The sequence below is a fragment of the Cetorhinus maximus genome, chromosome 11, assembly GCF_964194155.1.
Source record: "Cetorhinus maximus chromosome 11, sCetMax3.hap1.1, whole genome shotgun sequence".
NCBI lineage: Eukaryota > Metazoa > Chordata > Chondrichthyes > Lamniformes > Cetorhinidae > Cetorhinus > Cetorhinus maximus.
In genome coordinates, this window is record NC_135889.1 from 40407910 (window position 1) to 40430040 (window position 22131).

The 22131-nt window shown below is 46.5% G+C and overlaps 1 long non-coding RNA gene across 1 annotated transcript; it reads left to right on the forward strand.

The window, feature by feature from the left end:
* The first annotated feature begins 3908 nt into the window (after positions 1–3908).
* Positions 3909–21347, forward strand: LOC144686532 (uncharacterized). The gene is made up of 2 exons (XR_013577944.1): positions 3909–4046; positions 20154–21347. It is a non-coding gene; the product is annotated as an uncharacterized LOC144686532 (long non-coding RNA).
* Positions 21348–22131: the final 784 nt, after the last annotated feature.

The following is a 22131-nucleotide window of genomic DNA, read 5'->3' on the forward strand; positions in this document are numbered from 1 at the left end:
GTATTAATTAAACTGGATTTTTCACTGCCCGTCCAATGTTAGGGTTGGTGGGTGGGCAAATCAGCCAGGTGGCCTTTGGATTTTTGAGAAAACCTCATCCAAAGGCGGGATGAGGTTTCCGATATTAATTTAAAAAAATGTTTCAGCAGAATTTTTATAATCTATATGGTTAGGTGAGTGAGTCCGATGTGTGGAGATTTTTTTCTGCATTTTAAAATCTTTATTGGATGGTTTTAAATTCTTCAGTTCCCTGAGGCAGCTCTCTGCCTTCAGGGAGCTTTCATAGCGCGCTCCCCCGTGCCCGCGCTGACTTCAGCACTCAGCCTCCTCCCGCCCCCACCCCGGCAGCGCTGAGCCTTTCAGCGTGCGTTTCACGCTGGCTGGCTATTAATTGGCCAGCCGGCGTGAAATCGCGGTCAGGGGCTGATCGCGGGCAGCAGGCTGTTTCCCAGCCGCTCCCGGGCCCGCCCACCTTGCCCGCCTGGTGAGTACAAAATTCTGCCCACAGTTACCTTTGCCATTAAAATATAAGAGCCGTGAAATTCAACATGCCCCAAATAAGGCCATGAGGATGTCGATTTGCAGTTAACAGTGCCAGTTCCATCTGATGCAAGCAGTATGCAAACTTCACGCTGCTTGCTCAATACCATGATTGTAGCCTGCAATCAGTGCTAAATGCACTGCTGAATGGCTGATGGCCTGAGGATGGATGCAAAATCATGAGAGGCCAGCATCACTTAAAGATAGCCTTCACTACTTAAAGCCAGCCTGCACCTCTTAAACGTTTGTAACAATAATTGAAGAGTTGAAAACTCTGGTTCATTCTCTTCAGATGAGATAGAGGAAACATATTTGCTCCATTGGGCAAAGGATTTGTGGAACCTACTCCCAGCAAGACTAGTGAGATTGTAAGGATGGTTATAGACTAAGAAGACCAGATCCTATATGGGGCACAGTAGCTGTAGAGTAGATTCATGTTGCTGAGGCAGCCAAAAAACATTGTGGAGAGTAGCCGGCAAAGATCAAATAATTAAGACGTAAAGAAGAATGAATATTTTCAGTTTGTTTGCTTACGTTTGGAGATTAGAGAGTCCATTCACTCAGGAGACAAGTGAATGGGTTAGAATCCATTTAATGTTTGACTGTAATACAAAAGCAAAATACTGCGGATGCTGGAAATATGAAATAAAAACAGAAAATGCTGGAAGTACTGCTAAAAGGTCATCAACCTGAAACATTAACTCTGGCTGGAATTTTATGGTCCTGCCTGCCATGGGACTGGAAATCCCCACCCGAAGTCAACGGACCTTTGGCTGGTCCATCAAGTTTTCCGTCCCACCCACTACAATTCCCACCATGGGCGGGACCGGAAAACCCTGGCCTCTCTTTCTCTCCACAGATGCTGCCAGACCTGCTGAGTATTTCCAGAATTTCATGTTTTTATTATTAGTGTTTTGACTGTACTTGATCTGTGGAAGAAACAGGTTTAATGAATCAAATAATCTCTTCTTGTTCCACATTTCATTTTGTTCTTGAATAGCTTCAGGATTTTACTTTAAACTGAGGTCTTTAAATTTCAGTATTCTTTCCTATTGAGCTTGATTCCTATTGAGAGTTCAATGGTGCAGATCCACGCACACTATTTTTGTGCAGCACTGGAGTCAATTTTTGTCCTCCCCTCCATTCCAGCAAATGTCAGATGTTAGAACATTTGCATGTTCCTATCAGTCACATTTACAAGTGATGGGTAAGAAATGGACAAATTGATGCTGGACATTGGTTGTTTTCCCATCAAGAATCCTAACATAGAGCTTTTAGAGACATTGCTGCTGAATTGAAGTGAAATAATGTTGTGCTGCAAAATCTGAAATATGTTCATCAACAGTTGCGACAGCAGCAGCATACCGTGCTTCAGAGAGGAGAAAGCCGACATTGTGCAAGTGCAGCAGAGAGGATAAGTTCTCTTTCCTGACATTGAATGAACTGAGGCCTGGGTTGGTTGTTTGATGGAAGAAGATGGATAATATTGATACGAGCATACTCTTTGTTGCAGTGCCAGTTTGTAGACCTCATCTGGAGTCCCAAGGTATAGGAGTCTCCTGTAGCCTCATTGCCATCTAGTACATTCATTATAAATGGTATGAACTGTTGTTCCCACTCATGTTGTATTGTGGTACGTCAATAGCCATGTAAATGGGTTGATGGGCATATACAAGACACCATTCCTGGGTGTTGGAATCTGGAAATATAAAGTATTGTTCCTGACAAGAGATCACAGGCAGGTGAAATCCAACAAAGTGTAGTGTCAGGTCTGTGGGTCTTTGGGTTTAAAATACGCACCAAAAACAGGAAAAAAACCTAATTGACGACAAAATCATTAAACTTTCCCATACCAGTTGATGTTTGGCTATTTAAATCTGTATGATAGTATTTAGAACCATAGAAAAGTTATAGCACAGAAAGAGGCCATTCAGCCCATTGTGTCTACTCCGGCCAAAACAAAGAGAAAAAAAATAAACCAGCCGCTCATTTTTAATCCCACTTTCCAGCACTTGGTCCATAGCACTTCGAGTACAGATCCAGGTACCTTTTAAATGCGTTGAGCATTTCAGCCTCAACTACCAATTTAGGCCATGAATTCTAGATGCCCACTACCTTCTGGGTGAAGAAGTTTTTCCTCTTGTCTCCTCTAATCCTTCTACCAATCACCTTAAATCTATTTTCCCTGGTAATTGACCCTCAGCTCAGGGAAACAGGTCTTTCCTGTCTACCCTATCTAGGCCCCTCATAATTTTGTACACCTAATTAGGTCATCCCTCAGCCTCCTCAGTTCTAAGGAAAACAACCCTAGCCTATCCAATCTTTCCTCATGGCTACAATTTTCAAGCCCTGGCAACATTCTTGTAAATCTCCTCTGTATTCTCTCCAGCGCAATTATGTACTTCCTGTAATATGGTGACCAGAACAAAATTCCAGCTGTGGCCTAACCAGCATTTTATACAGTTCCAGCATTACACCCCTGCTTTTGTATTCAATACCTCACCTAATAAAGGAAAGAATTCCATATGCTTTCTTTACCACCTTATCCACCTGTTCTGCCACCTTCAGGGACATGCACTCACTTCCTCAATCCTTCTAAATATTCTCCTCTTTATTGAGCATTTCTCCTGAAGGCCAAACACCTAAAACTTGAGTTCATGGGGATTCCCCCAGCCAATATTGGATCAACTATGTCCAATGAAATAATGAGTGAGGTAGCAGAGTATAACTCCTAAATACACCTGTGTGACTCTTCAAGGCCTCTGGACTACAACTCCCAGAATTCATTCTTCTTTTCCGAGACTGATAAATGTAGTAAAATGCAAGCTAAATGTAGTAAAAGCAAGAGCCCTCTGGTTCTGACCTCATCAGTAGCAAAGTGGGCAGCAATGGCAGCCCTGGCCAACATGGCACTGGTGACCTTCAAGATACTCTTGTGGACAGCTAATTTTGAAATCCTGCAGACGACACTCACCCTCATCTTATTGCCATCTCACATCAAACTGGCACAGACCTCCTCGACCAATGTTGTCATTTCATCCTTCCCACAGAGTCCATTTCTCATATTCATCACGCTCTGCTTTCATTCCTTTCAGGAAAAGTAAGTGAGAGCACAGAGTGGAGACAACAAGGACTGAGTACGATAAGGAGCAAGTGCTAACTTGGGAATTTGATGAGGTGGGACACCTCTGGTAAGTTTTTCTCAAGCTATAATTTAGATTAAGAGTCAGACTCTGATTTAGAGCTTTAAAACTTTAAACTAGCTAAAAAGCCTAGTTTAACAGAAAATGCCTGGCAGCAGCAGTTATCTGTCAATCAGTTGAAAGAGGTTGTCTGAATAGGTGTTAATTACTGTAGTAGCAAGCTGATTTAGCAGTTGCAACTTGGGAGTGAGTCACTAGCCCTCCATCAAAACACAGTTTTGTGACCACAGAGTGGAGATGATGGGGACTGAGTGCGACGAGGAACGAGTGCAAACTTGGGAATTTGGTGATGAGATATCTCTGGTAAGTATTTCTCAAACTATAATACAGATTAACAATTAGTCTCTGATTTACAATTTAAAGCTGCAAACTAGTTAAAAAGCCTACTTTAACAGAAACTGTCTGGCAGTTACAATTACCTGTCAATCAGTTGAGAGTGGTTGCCTGAATAGGGGTTAATTACTGAAGCAGGAAGCTGAATTTGCAGTTGCAACTTGGTTTGAGTCACCAGCTCATTATAAAAACAGAGAGGTTTTGCAACCGCACAGGCTTGACATAGTCATATCACAGAATCATACCTTACAGACAGTGTCCCAGACACGGGTAGATGATCCATCTCGGCCTCTTCCGGAGGACCCCAGCATCACAGATGCCAGTCTTAAACTAATTTGATTCACTCCACATGATATAAAGAAATGGCTAAAGGCACTGGATACTCAAAGGCTATGGGGCCTAATAACATTCCAGCAATAGTACCGAAGATGTGTGCTACAGAACTTGCCACCTGCATATGTCCTGTCCCATTGGCATGACAGATCCAGCATAGATGGCAGCACACTGGTATACAGTCAGGTGGGAATTGCCCTGGGAGTCCAAAACATCAAATCCGGACTCCATGAAGTCTCATGGCATCAAGTCAAACATGGGCAAACCTCCTGCTGATTACCATGTACCGCCCTCCCTCAGCTGATGAATCAGTGTCCTCCATGTTGAACAAAAACAGAATTACCTGGGAAAACTCAGCAGGTCTGGCAGCATCGGCGGAGAAGAAATCAGTTAACGTTTCGAGCCTTCATGGCCCTTCGGCAGAACTGAAGCATAGTTAGGAGAAAGGAGAAATATAAACTGGTTTAAGGTGGGGGGGGGGGTGGGGGGGCGAAAGAGAGAAGTTGAGGGTGTGGTGATTGTGGAGATAAGCAAGCCGTGATAGGAGCAGATAATCAAAATATGTCACAGACAAAAGGATCAAAGAGGTGTTGAAGGTGGTGATATTTGTCTAAGAAAAGTGCTAATTAAGAATGGAAGACAGGACATTCAAAGTACAGCTCGTTAGTCTTTTCCACCCCACCCCCACTAGAGCTGTACTTTGAATGTCCTGTCTTCCATTCTTAATTAGCACTTTTCTTAGACAAATATCACCACCTTCAACACCTCTTTGATCCTTTTGTCTGTGACATCTTTTGATTATCTGCTTCTATCACGGCTTGCTTATCTCCACAATCACCACACCCTCAACTTCTCTCTCCCCCCCTCCCCCCCCACCTTAAACCAGTTTATATTTCTCCTTTCTCCTAACTATGCTTCAGTTCTGCCGAAGGGCCATGAAGGCTCAAAACGTTAACTGATTTCTTCTCCGTCGATGCTGCCAGACCTGCTGAGTTTTCCCAGGTAATTCTGTTTTTGTTTTGGATTTCCAGCATCCACAGTAGCTTTTAGCTTTTTGTTTTTATCCTCCATGTTGAACACCACTTGGAGGAAGCACTGAGGGTGGCAGGCATGCGGTATGTACTCTGGGTGGGGAATTTAATGTCCATCATCAAGAGTTGGTTGGTTGCACCGCTGACTGAGCTGGCCGAGTCCTAAAGGATATAGACTAGACATGTGGCAGGTGGTGAGGGAACAAACAAGAGGAAAAAATATACTTGACCTCATCCTCACCAACCTGCCTGCCGCAGATGCATCTGTCCATGACAGTATCGGTAGGAGCGACCACCGCACAGTTCTTGTGGAGGCAAAGTGCCACCTTCACATTGAGGATACCCTCCATTGTGTTTTGTGGCAGTAATACCATGCTAATTGGGATAGATTTTGAACAGATCCAGCAACACAAGACTGGGCATCCATGAGGTGCTGTAGGCCATCAGCAGCAGTAGAATTGTACACAACCACAATCTGTAACCTCATGGCTTGGCATATCCCCCACTCTACCATTACTACCAAGCCAGGGAATCAACCCTGGTTCAATGAAGAGTGCAGGAGGGCATGCCAGGAGTAGCACCAGGCATACCTTAAAATGAGGTGTTAACCTGGTGAAGCTATAACACAGGACTACCTGCATGCTAAACAACATAAGCAGCAAGTGTTAGACAGTGCTGCCACATCCAGTTGTGAATGGTGGTGGATAATTAAACAACTCACTGGAGGAGGAGGTTCCACAAATATGCCATCCTCAATGATGGGGGAGCCCACAACATCAGTGCAAAGGATAAGGCTGAAGCATTTGTAACAGTCTTCAGCCAGAAGCGCCGGGTAGATGATCCATCTCGGCCTCTTCCGGAGGACCCCAGCATCACAGATACCAGTCTTAAGCTAATTTGATTCACTCCACATGATATAAAGAAATGGCTAAAGGCACTGGATACTCAAAGGCTATGGGGCCTAATAACATTCCAGCAATAGTACCGAAGATGTGTGCTACAGAACTTGCCACGACCCTTGCCAAGCTATTCCAGTACAGCTACAACACTGGCATCTACTTGGCAATGTGGAAAATTGCCCAGGTGTGTCCTGTACACAAAAAGCAGCTCAAATCCAACCCAGCTAATTACTGCCCCATCAGTCTACTCTCCATCATCAGTATAGTGCTGGAAGGGGTCATCAACTGTGCTACCAAGTGGCACTTGCTTAGCAATAACCTGCTCACTGATGCTCAGTTTGGGTTCCACCAGGGCCATTCAACTTCTGACCTCATTACAGCCTTGGTTCAAAGATGGACAAAAGAGTTGAACTCCAGAGGTGAGGTGAGAGTGACTGCCCTTGACATCAAGGCAGCATTTGACGGAGTGTGGCATCAAGAAGCTCCACCAAAACTGGAGTCAATGTGAATCAGGGGGGGAAACTCTCCATTGTTTGGAGTCATACCTATACACAAAGGAAGATGGTTGTGGTTGTTGGAGGTCAGTCATCTCAGTTCCAGGACATCGCTGCAGGAATTCCTCAGGGTAGTGTCCTCGGCCCAACCATCTTCAGCTCCTTCATCAATGACCTTCCTTCCATCACAAGGTCAGAAGTGGAGATGTTCGCTGATGATTGCACAATGTTCAGCACCATTCGTGCGTCCTCAGATAATGAAGCAGCCCATGTCCAAATGCGGCAAGACCTGGACAATATCCAGGCTTGGACTAACAATTGGCAAATAACAGTTGTGTCAAACAAGTGCCAGACAATGACCATCTCCAACAAGACAGAATCTAACCATCGTCCATTGACATTCAGTGGCATTACCATCGCTGAATCCTCCACTATCAACATCCTGGGGGATTACTATTGACCAGAAACTGAAATGGACTAGCCATATAAATACTGTGGCTTCAAGAGCAGGTCAGAGACTAGGAATCCTGCAGCAAGTAACTCACCTCCTGACTCCCCAAAGCCTATCCACCATTTACAAGGCACAATTCAGGAGCGTGATGGAATACTGTCCACTTGCCTGGATGAGTGCAGCTCCAACAACACAAGAAGCTTGACACCGTCCAGGACAAAGCAGCCTGCTTGTTTTGCACCTGATCCACAAACATTCACTCCCTTCACCACCGATGCACAGTAGCAGCAGTGTGTACCATCTTCAAGATGCACTGCATGAACTCACCAAGGCTCCTTGGACAGCACCTTCCAAACCCACAACCGCTACCATCCAGAAGGACAAAGGCAGCAGACATCTGGGAGTACCACCTGGAAGTTCCCCTCCAAGCCACTCACCACCCTGACTTGGAAACATATCACCGTTCCTTCACTGTCACTGGGTCAAAATCGTGGAACCCCTCCACCCTCCATCCCACCTCCACCCACCCACTCATCCCCACCCCCAACCACCCCCCCAGCCACTCTAGCCACCCCCCCACCAACACCTTCCTCTCTCCCTCCGTGTGTGAAGTCCAGGTAGCTGGTGCTGCCTGGTGAAGAGAGACTATATCAACAATGCTTCACGTGTTAAATAGTGTGCCAGCTGCCTGGTGAAGACATCCTCCTTCTCCTCAACTGGAAAATAAGCAAACCCACCCCACCCCATCCAGTGACATCCACCCACCCTACATACTATCTCTTTCACTCCAGTGCCTCCCTGTCCCCTTCCTTCTCCCTTTCCTCTTCCCCTTAGACTGCTATTTGTAGGGAGAGGCTATCTCATTCTTGTCGCCCCTCCCCCTAGTGAGAATACTGGTTTATGAAATCAACAAAAGCACGCGGTGGGTGTAGCTCATACCCAATGGCTGACACATTGTCACTAGTGGTTAGGCCTTCCCGAGGGTCTGCGGAGGCAGCGTCATCACCGGAGGCAGGGCGTCCCAAAAAAACCTATGTGGGAGCAGCTGCTGCTGTGGCCCCTGCTGATCCTATGGCCCCATCTCCATTTCACCTTCTCACAAAAAACATCAGAGGAAAGAGCTACATCCACCCCGAGGTGATGATTGAGGTGTGTGTGAAGGCTCTGGCTGGGGTTATCGGTCCCTCAGCCATTGTTGCAGCTTCACGTATTAATGGGAAGGCGATGTTCTTCCTGAGGTTAGAGCGGGTGGAGCACCTGGCTCTGGCCAAGGGGCTCACCTTGGGCAGGATGTACTTGGTAGTGGACCCATTGGAGGTGACTGCGGATTGGATTCTTCTGCCCTTGATCCCTCCTTCCTCCTCACCTTCTTCAACTGAAGGAGGACAGGTACAGGATAGTGCCAGTCATGCTTGGCCTCGGGGAGCCCAGTCTCCACCACATGTAGTCCTTCCGGTGCTAGGTTTTTGTTCGCCTGGCCAGGGAGGAATGCACTGAGGACTGGTTTGATGCCCTTTATGGAGGCTGCCTACCGCATCTTGTGGTCGGAGGATGGCATGCAGTGCCATGGCTGTAAGGAGGTGGGGCAAGTGCGAAAGAATTGCCCCGCCTCCAAGGCCGCCAACACTACTTGGGAGGCTGCAGCTGGCACCGCTGCACCTCCCTCTGCCAGCACACTATCTACTTCCCCACAAGGGGAAGTGACGCCGGTGACCAGTACCATCTCGGCTGCCGGCGAGGTGGGGGAAGAGAACCTGTGCTGGAAGAGGGTGAGGAGGAAGACTAAGCATCCGGAGACCCAATTTGAACCCCACCCTGATGCTTTGACCCCCCAAATTACTGGTTCAGTGGTAGAAGAAAGATCCAGGCCCAGCGGTGTGGCAGCATGTGATCCTGGGCCCATGGCACCTCAGCGCCAAGTGCTGGGTCTGGTGTCATCGCTCCGCGAGGTCCCGGATCTGGCAGCAATGGGGCACGTGACTTCGAGCTAGTGGTCGTCCTGAAAAGGATTGACTAGCCAAAACCCCAGAGGGCAGAGCGCCCGGAGGGATGGAAGAGGCGGCGGAGACCTCACAGATGGAGGTCTCCCCGGCCCCCAGCCTACCTTGGAAGAGGCGCCACCCCTCACGAGGTCAAATGTGATTCTTCCCCCGATGAGGGGACAATGTCATTTCCACTGCACAAGTCCTTGCTCTGCCCTCTGGGTGAGGTCCAAGACCCTGATGCCTTGCTGCGGCCCCCTGAGCAAACCCCCTTGGGAGTTGGTGAGGTTATCACCCTTGCACCCCTGAGATGCCATCTGGCCTGCCAGCAGACTGCAGCGACCCTTTAGCTGCCCCAGATGCTGGGTCATCGTGCGACGGTGGCAAGGAGGGCCTCCCCACTCCGTATCAGCCTTTGGCGCCGGGCGCCATGGTCTTAGGCCCAGAACTCTTTCTGGATTTGCTGGGTGACCTGCGCCTGGGACGGAGTGGGGTTCTGAGGTGCCGCCATCCTGTGGCCCAAAACCACAACTAAAGACCAGAGAGGTCCCCTCTGCCCTTAATCCTGGGGGTAGAATTGAGGTGGAGGTGGAGCCGACTGGCAGCTCCAAATCGGCCCCCATATACTATACCGGAGAGGGCTGGGAAGCTGGCGATGACAACCTTGAGGAGGACAGGGTTTCAGAGTGCAGGCAACAACTTAAATCATTGTCAGGCGAGATCGCCTGATGCCATCTATCGATTCATCCCTGTATGGGAGTGCCAGGATTTTTTTAGTGAGTAATTGCAGTTGCTGAGACAGGGTCCAGTTGGCCTTGGAACAGTGGCATTCTTTTCCGCTTGTGTTCTGGTCCGCCTGCGTGGCCCTAAAGGCCCCCGGGTTGGACCGGAATGTTAAGTGGAGGGTCCATATGAGTATATGCTAATTATAGTTTTGTTTAGTGTATGATATACCTTTAATAATATTACTTGTTAGGCAAGATCACAAGTATATTTCATCAACTCTATCATTAATAGTACAACTTGGCCACTCTACAACAAACTGATCGAGTTGATCTGCAGACACTTCTTGGGTGGAAACATTAAGTTTATTTACAATATACTCAGCAGCAACTACACCTGTGCTTTCAACTTTAACTCTATCTCGACACTGACTGCTGAGGTAGCCCACACTACTCTTCTATTGGTTACAACAGATCATGTGATCTTGCCTAACAAGCAGTATTCTTACTCACTAAATAAAACCCTAATTCCTACAATATGCTTCTCACTGGGCTCTTGAAGGAGAGGAAGGCTTACTACTCCTCTCCTCCCTGCACTAAAGAGATATTCGTGACAGGTTGCAGCAGTTCTGACAATGAAGACAGCTATAGCTAGCCTCAACATCAACGGCAGCAGGGACACACAGCGCAGGTTCCAGAACTTCTCGGCCCTCAGGGATGGGAAGTATGCAGTCTGCTTCCTGGAGGGAATCTACTCCACTGCAGGAACCACATAGCTTCATCTCCTGGAATGGTGAGGGGGGAGGGGTCTACATGAGCCACCTAGCCTCCAATTCTGGCGGGGCAGCTATCTTGTTGGCCCCACATTTTCAGCTGGAGATCTTGGGGGTTAAGGAGCCGGTTGCAGGCCGGTTGCTGCAACTTACTGTGGGGGTGCGGTGCTTCACTTTATGAATGTGTACGCTCCCCTGGGCGCACAGCAGCAAGTGAAATTCTTTGATGAAGTGTCTGCTCATCATGGCTCCATCGACGCAGGCGAGTGCATTATCCTCTTTGGGGGGTGGGGTGGGTGGATTTTAACTGCACCCTCAGGGTAAGGGACCGACTCAGTACCCAGCCTCACATGCTCTGTGTGAGTAGGTTGAGGGACCTTGTATGTCCTTCGACCAAGTGGACGTCTGGCGACATCTCCATCTTGACTCCAGGATGTTCACTTTCATGTCCCCTGGGGTCACAGTGTCCAGACTCACCAGCCTTTACGTTTCGAAGGCATACGTGCCCTGTGTTCCATCGTCCTTGGTGCAGCAGGTGCCGTGCACAGACCACTGTCTGGTCTGGGTGGAACTAATTTCCATTCTATGCTTGGATGGGGTCTGCATACTGGCACTTCAATAAACTGCTGCTGGAGGATGAGTGGTTCCTGGACTTATTCTGTCCTTTCTGGGCTGGCTGGAGAAGGAAGTGGGGAGGTTTCCCCTCCTTGGGGCTAAGGTGGGACACGGGCAGGACTCCATATCTTCTATTAGGAGTATATGAGGAGGTCAACAAAGAGGCGGAAATTCAGGGTTGAGGAATTGGAGAAGGTGCTCAACCTGGAGGCACGTCTTGGTCAGCCTGATGAGGACCCAGCCCTGCAGCTGATGTACGAAGAGAAGAAGGGTGCACTGCGGGACCTGAAACTCTGGTCCCATGGCGCGTATGTGAGGTTGTGGATTCAGTTCCTCAGGTCCTGGACTGCAGCTCCTTCTCGCTCGAAAAAAGGCACGGGGTCCGTCACCAGCTCTTTACGCTGCTGGCTGATGATGGATTCCTTGTCTTATCCTGAGGACAACAGGGCCATTGCCAGAGCCTACTACACTGCTCTGTTCTCTCCGGATCCATCTAGCGAGGATGCTCGCAGAGTTCTGTGGGAGGTCCGCAGGTCGGCCCAGAGGGCGCATGAAAGCTTGATGCTCCTATAAGTCTGGGGGAGTTGACCAGGGGGTGCCCTTGACAGGATCAACTGGGACCAGTGTTCTGGACTCCTGGTTGGTCAGTGGCAGATGGAGGAGCTCAGGCCTTTTACCTGGAGCAGGACCAGTCTCCTCTACCTTGGGGTCCACCTCTGCCCTGCTGAGGAATCCTGGCTGGCGAACTGGCATGAGCTGGAGGCCAAAGTCACCACTCGTCCGCGGCCCTGGCAGGACTGCTCCGAGTGCTGTCTTATTGGGGTCAAGGGCTGGCCATAAACCAGCTGATTGCCGCCATGTTGTGGTACCGGCTGGTCACTTTGACCCCTCCCCCGGAGTTTGTCACAAAAATCCACAGAATGCTCATCCACAACTTCTTTTGGGACAAAAGGCTGCACTAGGTCGCTGTGAGGTTCTGAGCCTCCTGCTTAGGGAGGGCGGTCAGGTGCTGGTGTCCCTACGCACCCAGGTGGTGACTTTCCGCCTTCAGGCCCTGCAGTGATACCTTTATGTCAAGCCCCCTCCGAAATGGCGTGCCTTAGCAATGTATTTTTTCTGCCAGGTGCATGGCCTGAATTATGGCATGCAGCTCCTGTTTGTAGACTTGATGGGCTTTCATGGCTCCTTGCAGGTGTTGCTTGTCTTTTGCCAGGACCTGATATAAATCTGGAACTTGGTCGCCTCGCGCCGCAGGTCTCCGCCGTCAGGAGTAGTGGCTATTGCCAGCCACTGCTTCAGAATCTGCACCTCCGCCACTTTCACGTTGGTGGAGAGGAAGGCTGTGGCTGCCAGGGTGACCAGGATCGGGGATGTGCTGGAGGAGTGGCCTGGATGCTTCTGCAAGAGTTGGCGCATTGTGCATCGGTGGATATTCGGCTAGTAGCCAATGCTATCCATGACCTTAGGACGGTCATGCTCGGCCACGACGTCATACCAGGTCTCTGAGGCGCAGGTGCACAGTGGTGTTCCGTCCGAGTGTACCCCTGTTCGGACTGAATTCCACATTGGCTCCAATCACTTGGGAGCTGGCGATCTGCAACCTGAGTTGCCTCACAGAAATACCCTCTGTGCCCTTTAGCATGGTGCAGAGGGGTTTCCTGTGTGGGCTGTTGCTGCACACCCTTCACCCCCTTGCCTGCCTCCCTGGCGTGCCTTGTTGCCGTCTGGCGGTGGAGGTCCCCAGTGGAGGGCTCTATACATGGGAGTCCTCCTTGTTAACATCGGTGACCTGGGGTGGAGGTTTTTGCACGCAGCAGTCCCATACAACGTAGGATGTGTCGGTCCACGGACTCCCAAGACGCCTTTTTTTTTGCGGCCTTGTGGAGTCTGTGAACCACTCATATGTAAGTTGTTGTAGGCTGCACCCCCTTTTTAGTTACTTGAACCTTTTGCTTTTCTTCTGTTTGCACTGCAGCCCCACATTCCTGATCTACGGATGCCTGGTGCGGAGGGAGGCGGGAAAGGAGGAGGACCTCCTAGTGAACCTGCTCCTGGGCCTGGCCGAGCTGGCCATCAACAGGTCCAGGCAGCGGGTGATTAAGGGGGTCGTCCGACCCGACTGTCTGCCCCCCTTCCGTGGCTACGTTTGCAGCTAGGTGTCCCCAGTGAGGGATCGTGTGGTGTTCACCAGCACCATTGAGGCCCTCTGTGCTCAGTGGGCACCGTGGGGACTGGGGTGCTTTATTGACCTCTTTAATTGTATCTTGATTTGATGTTGTAAGTTTTCTTTGAGATTTGTTTTTCTTTTGCAGGATCCCTTTAAGGAGCTGCTTTTTACTTTCGTCCTTGATTTTGTTTATTTAGTTTAATTTGTTGTACTCAGATGAGTTACTGTCACTTTAACTGCTGCTGGAGGACGAGCGGTTCCTGGACTCGTTCCGTTGTTTCTGGGCTAGTTGGAGAAGGAAGCGGGGAGGCTTCCGCTCCTTGAGGCTACAGTGGAACGTGGGCAAGACTCATGTCCCCGTCTTCTGTCAGAAGTACATGAGGGGGTCGACAAAGAGGCGGAAATCCAGGATCGAGGAGTTGGAGGAGGTGGTGCTGGACCTGGAGGCACATCTCAGTCAGCCTGACAAGGACCCAGCCCAAGATGCCTATATGTTTTGAGGCCTTGTGGAGTGCGTGGACCATGTCTATGTCTCATTGTAGGCTGCACCCCCTTTTTTGGTTGTTTAAAAAGCCTTTTGCTTTTGTTTTATTTGCACTTCAGCTCCATGCAGATAGAATACAATTGACCAGACTGGGGATAACCCTGACCCACTCCTCTCCCAAAGTGAACGGGTCAGGGACCCGTTAACCTGAATTGAACACTGCGGCAGTGTACAGAAGTAGGATCCAGGCAACGAAATGTGTCCCAAACCCGAATACTCGCAGAGTCCTGAATAAATAGTAGTTTTTCAGATTTGAGGAAGGTTTGAAGTGGAGTTCCTCGGGTCCGTGTTGGGACCCTTGCTCTTCCTGATATATACTGACCTCTACTGTGGTGTGCAGGGCATGATTTCAAAATTTGCAGATGATACGAAGATTGGAAACATTGTCAACTGTGATGGGGACAGTCTTGAACTTCAAAAGCACATAGACTTGTTGGTGGATTGGGCAGACAAATGGCAGATGAAGTTCAATGCAGAGAAGTGTGTGGTGATTTGTTTTGGCAAGAAAGATATGGTGAGACAGTATAAAATAAAGGAGGCATCTCTAAAGGAGGTCCAGGAACTGAGGGACCTCGGTGTATATAAGTACATAGGTCATTAAAAATGGCAGGGCACGTTGTGAGAGCAGTTCATAAAGCAAATAGTATCTTGGGATTTATTAATAGGGGCATTGAGTACAAGAGTAAGGAGGTCATGTTGAACTTGTATAAGACACTCATTAGGCATCATCTGGAGCACTGCATCCAGTTCTGGGCACCATACTTGAGGAAGGTATTGGAGAGAGTACAGAGGAGATTCACAAGAATGATTCCCAGGATGAAGATCTATAGCTATGACGATAGATTGGAGAGGCCTGGGATTCAAGAAAAGAAGGCTGAGAGGAGACTTGATAGAGGTATTCAAGATCCTGAGGAGTATGGACAGGATAAATAGAGAGAAACTCTTCCCACTGAAGAGAGCACCAAGAACTGGAGGACCTAGACGCAAAACAATTGGCAAAAGGAGTAAACGTGATGTGAGGAAATATTTTTTCATCCAAAGGGTTGTTGGAGTCTAGAGCAAACTTCCTGAAAGGGTGGTGGAAGCAGGTTCAATCGAGGTATTCAAAAGGGAATTGGATTGCTACCTGAAAAAAGAATGTGCAAGGTTATGGAGATAAGGAAGGGGAGTAAGACTAGGTGGAATGCTCTTTCAGAATGCCAGTGCAGACTCGATGGGCCAAATGGCCCCCTTCTGCACTGTAAAGATACTGTGAAGACCACAGACTGTAGGGTTGATATGGTAAATAAAGCATTAATAAGAAGACTTTGAGTTATAAAGTGAATTATATTTATGACACCATTCCTTTTGCTAGCATATACATCAATACCGGATTGATACATTCAATTCAACTACACCCAAAGTGAGCTATTCCATTTCCCATTTGGTGTTCTCCTTTTCCCCTAACTCTATCTCCTACCCTTAATCATATCGTCATACCATTTTGCACATGCAATAGTTACCATCTTAGCTTGTTCATGAGCCCTGGAGAAACTTGACAGTCCAATAACATGTTTTCATGATATCTTTAAAACAGAAATTACACATTCCACTTGAGCCCGACTTTTTTCATTTCAAAATTATCCCAAGTTTAAATAGCAGTGTTGTTGGGCTGACAGCTTTTGATAGTGTTCAATTTATTTCTTCCAAAAACAAACTTTATTTATTTCATTTGGCACCGAGAAACCACCCAGATTATTTTTCCATTAGCGTTTCCTTTTTTTTGGGAAATTAGAATTTATTTATCCCCTTAAACATCAGGAAAATTTCCCTTTGCTTGAAATAGCAACTCATGTCAAGTCATTTTATCAATTCCAATTTCACAAACAATATGCCCAGGCTTGGCGGTTTTGCATCAGAGACAAAAACATTTTCAATAAGTTTAGAGGTAACTTCCATATCTCCCCTACTCAAACACTTTGGCCAGGATTTTCCAGCCCCACCATGGTAAGACCTGCTGTGGGAGATTCGGCAGCCCAGACAAAACTTCATTGACTTTCAGTGGGACTGGATGATCCCAGAGGTGGCTGGGGCCAGAAAACCCCACCCATAGAACCACAGAAAAGTTACAGCGTAGAAAGAGGCTATTGTCTATTGTGTGAGCTCATGTCTGTGCTGGCCAGAAAAAGATGAAAAAGAAACTAGCCTCTCATTTTAATCCCACTTTCCTTGCAGGTTACAGCACTTCAGATGCAGATCCGAGTACCTTTTAAATAAGTTGAGCGTTTCAGCCTCAACCACTATCTGGGGGAAAAATTTTTTCCTCGCCCCCTCTAATCTTTCTACCAATCATCTTAAATCAATGCCCCCTGGTAATTGACCCCTCAGCTAGGGGAAACAAGTCTTTACTATCTAGGCCCTTCATAATTTTTTACACCTCAATTAGGTCACCCCTCAGCCTCTTCTGTCCCAAGGAAAACAACGCTAACCTATCCAATCTTTCCTCATGGTACAATTTTCAAGCCTTGGCAGCATTCTTGTAAATTCCAGCTGTGGCCTAACCAGCGTTTTATACAATTCCTTCATTACATCCCTGCTTTTGTATTCAATACCTCATCCAATAAAGGAAAGCATTCCATATGCTTTCTTTACCACCTTATCCACCTGTTGTGCCTTCAGGGACCTGTGAACATGCACTCCAAGGTCTCTCACTTCCTCAACCCCTCTCAATATCCTCCCATTTATTGAGTATTCCCTTGCTTAGTTTGCCCTCCCCAAACGCACCAGCTCAAACTTTTCCAGATTGAATTCCATTTGCCACTTTTCTGCCCACTCAACCAAACTATTGATATCATCCTGGAGACAACAGTTGTCCTCTTCACTATCAACTACATAGCCAGTTTTTGTCATCTGCAAATTTCTCAATCATACCTCCCACACTTATGTCCAAATCATTAATATATACAACAAACAGCAAGGGCCCCAATACTTGAGCCCTTGTGGAACATCACTGGGAACCGTTGTCCTTTCGCAAAAATATCCATTGTCCATTACCCTTTGTTTCCTGTTACTGAGACAATTTTGGATCCAACTTGCCACCTTCCCCTGTACCCCACGGGATGTCACTTTTCTGACCAGTCTGCCATGTGGGACCTTGTCAAATGCCTTACTAAAATCAATGTAGACAACATCCACTGTACTATCCTCATCAATCCTCCTTGTTACTTACGCAAAAATTTCTATTAAGTTAGTAAGACATGATCTTCCCCTAACAAAACCATGTTGACTGTCACTGATCAACCTGTGCCTTGTCTGGAAAGATAACAAATCCCCTGAATGATTTTGGTCAAGTCTCTGAAAGGCAAAGCCTTTATTCTGTGCTTTAATTCTCAAACTGATGAGTTCACTCTGAGCTGGAAACCATCATTACCTGTTTGTTTTTTTTGAAAAGTACACAAACAATCCATTGTGGCTCTGGCCAAGAGCCCAATGGATTAAAATGTCCAACTACATCTGTAAATTTTAGAATCTTAAAATCTAATAATGCCCAGTAATCCGAAGGTTGTGATGAATTTTTAAAAAACAAGCAGCTGTCAGTAGAAAAAGAGTTAACTCTGCTGCTTGTTGGTGGGGTGGGGTGAGGGGGGGGCACGGTGGGGTGAGGGGGGGGGGCGCGGTGGTGGTGGTAGTGGGAGATGGAGAAAACTTGGTATGCAATTGCATTGCTTTATGTAAATTTTTAAAAAAACACCCTATCCAAAAAAATTTTAAGCTCTTTAAAAAAAATTAATCTTTTCTTCCTTTAAAATAATTTTCAAGCTCCGATATTCACTATTTAACCAAACTTGAAAGAAGTAGTCAGTTAAGCATGTCTTTAATCTGAATTTTGGCAGTCCTTCTGCTAAATTGTTTTGAAAAGTTCAAATTGGATTTCTGCCAAACTTCAAGACTTCAGGCTGATCTTTATATTTTGGGAACAGACCGTACAAGTACATTTCAAACACTTTCAGCACAGAAAAGTGCAATTTTGAATTCATGTAAATTGTTTCCAAATATTTAAAAATTCCCTTTTCTCTTTTGATAACTTTCGGGAACAAAACCTCAAATCTTTAAACTTTGTAAGAAGTTTCTAACCCGAGGTCAATCCAACGTGGGATCAATTGTTTCAAAATTCCAGTTTACACTATCGAACATTACAACTACTTTGTTCTCATGGGCAAAATTTTACATCCTGTGGGTGGACGGGTGCCTGACCTGATCGGGTGTAAAGTAGCACACGACGATGTTGGGCGAGCGTCCCGATGTCATCGTGCACTCGCGCGATATTTCGGTCGGCAGGCGCACAAGAGTTGGCAGCGTGCCTGCCGACAATTAAGAGGCCTATTAAGGCTATTAATGTATTAATTAAGGGCGATTTTTCGCTGCCCGTCCAACCTTGTGGTTGGCAGGTGGGCGAATCGGCCAGGCGGCCTTTGGATTTTTGAGGAAACCTCATCTACGGGTGGGATGAGGTTTCTGGGATTAATTTAGAAAAAAATGTTTTGACAGAATTTTTATCTATGAGTTTAGGTGAATGAGTCCTATGTGGGGACATATTTTGCTGCATTTCATAATCTTTATTTTTGTTTTTAAAATTGTTCAGCTCCCCGAGGCAGCTCTCTGCTTTCAGGGAGCTTTCATTGCATGATCCCCCTCCTCCTGCCCCCGTCATGGCAGCGCTGAGCTTCTCGGTGCATGTCTCACACTGGCTGGCTGTTAACTGGTTAGCCAGCATGAAATTGTGGTCGGGGCCGATCGCGGGCAGAGGCCTGTTTCCCGGGCCCGGCACCGACCACCCGAAAATCCTGTGCCATATGTGAATTTTTATCCAGATTAAAAGTCCCACATGTTTATCAACACACTTTCGAGTTGTGATTTTTGGCCATAAATCTCAACTCGAACCTTATAACTTAAAACATTGGTTTGTTCAATTACACTTTCCTTTAATCCAACTCATAATCCTCTGTGAATTTTAATTTAACTCAGTGCTGCCACTCCTATGCAAAATTACAGTTTAGGAAAGAAAACACATTAAAGCTCACACACACACACACACACACACACGCACACGTTATCCACACACATTCTTTAATACACATCTTCCATTCTCCATTCATGCGACATCTGTCTTAACAACCCAAAATCTAAAAGAAAACAAAGGAAATAAATTATGTCAATGGTCTTGATTCTTCTTTCTTCAAATAAAACTAATTAAAACAAACAGGAAAAGTAAATTTTCACAAACTTTTGCATTCTCAAAACACACGCCGAACGAAACATCCATTCTCCTTCACTTGCACCAATTTAAAATACAGCCACTTAAACAACAATATGCAAGACCAGAACACACAAGGTTAAGCAACCTTTAGTGCAGAGACTTGTAGACACTTAACATGACATGCAGACACAAGAAAATCACAAGACACAGCACACAAATAGCAACTTAAATACAAGTTATTCCTTTTGTTGGTCTTTTCCTTTGTTTGCTTTTGGGCTGGGATCCACTCAGGGTCCCAACCATCCTTTATCATGTTATTCATTATTTTTGCATAACAGGTGTTCTGTGATGAGCTCCTGACTGTTCACCTCCTTCCCTGCCATACTTTCAGGTTATGTTCTGTAGCACGATCGGCTCTTGCCTAATCCGGTCTCTTCTGTGTCTCTGAACCTATGCACAGGGCTCTTCCCCTTTGGGAACACCCACTAAGTTTTCCCACCATGACCCTGTTGGGTGACTAACAGTCACGAGGCTCTTCACCTCAGAGGGGCACACATTAAGCTCACCCCACCACCCCCCGGCCCCCACCCCACCCCCAGCTCTCTGCCAGCTGTTGGTGATACTATGCACAAGGCTCTTCCCCTTTGGGAACACCCGCTAAGTATTCCCACCAGCCCGTCCCTGGGTCAAGATGTCTAACAAATTTGTGGAACTCTTCATTTCAGAGGAGCTCAGAGAGTTAATCCTCCTCCCCCTGCTATTTGCGATACCCTACACAATGTTGTTTCCTCCCTTTTATTTAATCTTTGTATTTTCCCTCTCATTTTCAGCCACTCTGTCTCCATTCAAATGTTTGTGACCATTCAGAGGAGGCCTCAGTGGTCAGTCAGACCTAACTAACCACAGATAGTATAAAATAAAAATTAATCATCCTGGTGTCTGCTGTCCGCGGAGACTTTCCTTTAATTGGAGCTGTCAGTGGATCTTGTTCGTGACGCCAAGTTGTTGTGGGACAAATGCCACTTGCAAGATCGGAATCCCTTCCAACTGGAGTTTATGAAATATAAAAACCCCAAAACCTACGTACACAAGTGCTGCAAATAAAACAGGCCAAACCTCAACATGAAAACACAGGCAGGCTACACTGCCAGGGGTTATTTTTAAAAAACATTCCAATATCAAAGCAAAACAGATACTATGAGAGGACACTGGGGCATTATCGCAACAGTGACACAAGATAGCTGCCATCAGATACTAGATTAAGAAGCTTGGAACACCAGTGTAACAAATGGCCCCAATCAACGGCTAGCATACAAACATCAACAACAGCCAAGAAGGAAAGGAACCTGTTACATGCATATCAGTCCGGGAGCCAGAGATACCTCACCTGAATGGGGTCCATTGTTTCGGTTGTGGAAGCAACATCAGCAATGAATTAGCCTGTCTGGACCAAGGCATGTAACAGACTAAAGAGATTAAAGGGTGCAAAGCACTGACCATTCAGCAGGATGACTTCAGGGAATATGCTCATCATTCAGCAGAGTGCCTTGAGGAGAAGTGTTTTGACATTTTCGATAAGGATCGCCATAAAAGGCCAAGATCGAAGGGTCCAGCACTGCAGTCAAGAAGGAGGGTCAGGAACAGTCAACCTGACTCGCAGACCTACAACCTTTGCCGGATGGACCAACCGTGTGGGGAGTTGTAAGTTATCAGCCAAATCCAAAGGCATTGGGGCTGAGCTTTAAAAAGTAGTTTAAGGGTAACAACCAAATCCTGAGGGGTTGGGTTGAATTGAGGAAGGTTTTGGGCAGAAACGTGGGGTTTTGCCTGTGGGTTTTCTGTAGAGGCTTTTTAATAGGCCGTGGGTTTCTTTTTGATATGTTTATGGGAGGCAGAGGTTAAATTGTGGAGTGATTTAAATCAGGCTAACCAATTAAGTGTTGTCTAGTGTCATTTACACGAGTTTAGAGCTCTTGTATCTGGGCATTAGGAATGTTTTTAATAAATAAGTTTATGGTTGAGCCGAGCCCTGTGTCTGTGAGTTTGTCCTTATAAAATCCTAAAGTCAAGAACCATCAGTAAGGGGAAACAGGAGCGTGAAACTCTTGCGCACTCCTGAGTCCAAAGTTGGTTAAAGTTAGGAAATCTTTATTTCTAGCATGCAAGGGAAAGATTTAAGCTACAGAATTTCTAGTGAAACACATCTAGAAAAACAGGCTAGATATGTAAGCTAAGAGTAATAGAAAAATACAGCGAAAAGAACAGTTTTCATAAGTATAACTCACTTTATAACTCTAATCATATTAGCCCTTTATTTACCACATCAATTTGTCCCACAGCAGGTGAATGAGTAAACTGACCATGACACCATGGTGCAGGGAGCCATTCAAGTGGGGGGAGTAAAAAGGAATGTATTGTAGTGGGGGATAGATATTTTTCTCTGCAGGAAAGAGTATGAGACCCGAAGACTATTGCCTGCCTGATGAGCTGAAGAAGAACCTGGGAGTGGTAGGAGGATTCAGTTGTTGTAATGCACATGGGTACCAATGACAATGTTACAGACCGAGATAGGAGGACTGCGCAGTTAATTCTAGCCCCACTTCCCCACAGATTGTTACAATAGCTTGAATGTTTAACTTGCCCACAAAACTGATCAATTGTTACCCTTTGATACTGTTACTCCTAGCATAAAAAGACTCTAACTAGACTTTTTTCAGTAAACACAAAAATATTGATTTATTATAAATCAAACTACTTTTTTTAAAACCAGTTATAAAGCTAGTTAATATTCAAGTTATAGTTTAGAAG